The sequence below is a fragment of the Montipora capricornis genome, chromosome 11 (genome assembly GCF_036669925.1).
Source record: "Montipora capricornis isolate CH-2021 chromosome 11, ASM3666992v2, whole genome shotgun sequence".
NCBI lineage: Eukaryota > Metazoa > Cnidaria > Anthozoa > Scleractinia > Acroporidae > Montipora > Montipora capricornis.
Genome location: NC_090893.1, coordinates 12,231,597 through 12,234,096, shown reverse-complemented (window position 1 = coordinate 12,234,096; position 2,500 = coordinate 12,231,597). Strand labels below are relative to the sequence as shown.

Below are 2,500 nucleotides of genomic sequence, written 5' to 3'. Positions count from 1 at the left end.
AAACAGTAAGTACAACTTTATGCTCGCTCCATACCCTAAGATCGAGCCAGATTTAGCTACTGGTATTTCAACAGAGTTTTACAAGCGCTCAGAAGTTGTATGTTCATTGCGATGGTGAAACAGAGAACAGATGCTGCTTCGTCAAATGCTAAGCCTTTCTATTTATAAGGAATATATTGAGGACATGCTTTACTACAATTTTAAGCTATATCAATTTTAATGCTCGACATTCAATCCAAATTTGCACCTTCAAATTTCTCTTTACTGGTATTCAAAGTCAAAACAAAAAAGCCATTTATTCGCGTGCATTGGGTGTAAAATTTGGAATGGACTCCTTAAATATTTGCGAACAGAAGAGAAATCTCCCTTCAAAAAAATTCTCCAGCAAACGCTAGGAGACTTAAGTTGACCTCACCACCTTGATGGAAAAATTCCATCTTTTAATCTGCAGTAAATGAGAAATTACCGAACATGGAAATATTTACGTAAAACCGTGCCATAAACAATCTGGTAATTGTAGACTTGTTTCTTTGTCTTCTTTTATATTATAACTCCAATCATGTTTCCATCTTATCATAACCTTTTAAACTAAATCAGTTATATTTTCACCTGCATGGACTTCCGCTGTTCAAAGTACCATAATGTAAGCACTAGCCTGCGTAGCAAGCGTTCCTGTTCGACAGAAGAGCTTCGAAACGATTTTCTGCAAACTGGCCGCGCGAAAGTTGGGGCAAGAGACTGAGGGAACGCTTGCAAGAAGACCCCCTATTTTTGAAAAACCCGTTCGCCCACGAACGGGGGCTTCTGATTGGTGCGGCACAGTCACAATGATTGACAGGTGACAAATTCTGGAGCAAAATATTTCTCCTAAGTTCTAGCGTGACAAAGGCAATGGTGGAAGATGTGGAAGGTTTTGAATCGTGTGTCGAAGCTGAGCGAATCGGGTCTCGGGTTTTACATTGAAAAGGAAAAAAGAACTGTCAATGCGCCATCTCTTTAACTGTATAGATGTAATGGCCGTTTTGCCAACAGGATTCGGAAAAAGCTTAATTTTTCAGATGTTTGTCATGATGTGCGGAGTGCGAAATAAAAGAACTTAAAACGAAGAACCGGCTTCTCGAGTATCATCGTGATTTCTCCATTTCAAAGCATAATACGCGATCAAGTAAGTGGTTGAGGTGAATTCTATGGGAATGACAGCCTGTAATTTAAATGAAAATCTGGACTGCTTGGACAATATCCATCAAGGGAAATTCAATGTTATTTTACGTGTCAGCTGAAGCCGCTATGGCGTTTCCGTCATTCATTAAAAGCAAAAGATTCGATCGTTATTTAACAAAACTTTGGCAGCGCTTATTGTCGACGAAAAGTTTGGACTGAACTGAAGTGAGCTTTTCGCTCGCTTGCAAAAGATACTTTATTTACGCAGGATGAATTAATAAAATGCCTGCGAACTATCAGAATCCACATGTTTCAGGATCAAGGAAATTCGTCAAATTCTCTGCTTACCTTGCCTGATGTAAGCTTGAGTCCTATATCATGGATTGAGACAAGATGAAGACAACTACGCAGCCTGTTAAATCTTCTCTTAATTATTGTGAGAAGAAAGCGGCTCCTTTGTAAAGTTATTCGATTTTTTAAAGCACTTTTACTTGCTATTTCATCTACGATTTCGTGACGATTTGACCAAAAACGTACTGTGGATTATCAAACTAGCGAGGAGATTTGCCTATAATTTCCAGGAGATTTAGTACGATCCCTTTCGTCAACCACTCTGCACCAACAAAATAGCCAGCAAGTCGCACTGAAATCGTCGTTAGTTTTAAACTTAAACCTATTTGAATGGTTTCATGGCCGTCAGCTTTGCTGGAGATTTGCATTTAACCGGTTTCGACAAAACACTGACCCCCGGTTAACTGACCACCTTACTGACCCCCCTACTGACCCCCTAAAAAATCAGTGGGAAAATGAATACTGCTTACTTAAGCCTAAACATCCCTTTTTAAACAGCATTGTTCAACAGTATTTAAGTCTAAGAACCCATTTTAAAAAGTTTAGATTTCGATTATTGTTGTGATGGACGATTACTTCATATAAGCTAACCTTTTTAAAATGGGTGCATAGACTTAAATATTGCTGAACAATGCTGTTTAAAAGGGGTTTTTTTAGGCTTAAGTAAGCAGTATTCATTTTCCCATTGATTTTATAGGGGGTCAGTAGGGGGGTCAGTAGGGGGGTCAGTTGACCGGGGGTCAGTGTTTTGTCGAAACCCGCATTTAACGGCCTTACTTACTACCCATCGAACTCTGTACGAGTTTATACGTTTCTAAATTTCGTATTTTACGAGCGCACGGATTGCTTACAAGTTCTGAAAATTGGCTGTTGTTTTCGATAACTTCTATTCCAACCGCTCAGCAAATGTCAGCTAGAATTTGCCCGTAAGTTTCTTTTCGATGGTTTAAACAAATTCTCAGAAGAAACATAACCAGTCGTACCCGGC

At 39.2% G+C, this 2,500-nt stretch overlaps 1 long non-coding RNA gene across 1 annotated transcript in view; it reads right to left on the bottom strand.

Moving 5' to 3' along the window:
- The window catches only part of LOC138024528 (uncharacterized), a 10,937-nt gene that overhangs the window by 3,709 nt on the left and 4,728 nt on the right, over positions 1-2,500 (bottom strand). The window lies entirely within an intron of this gene.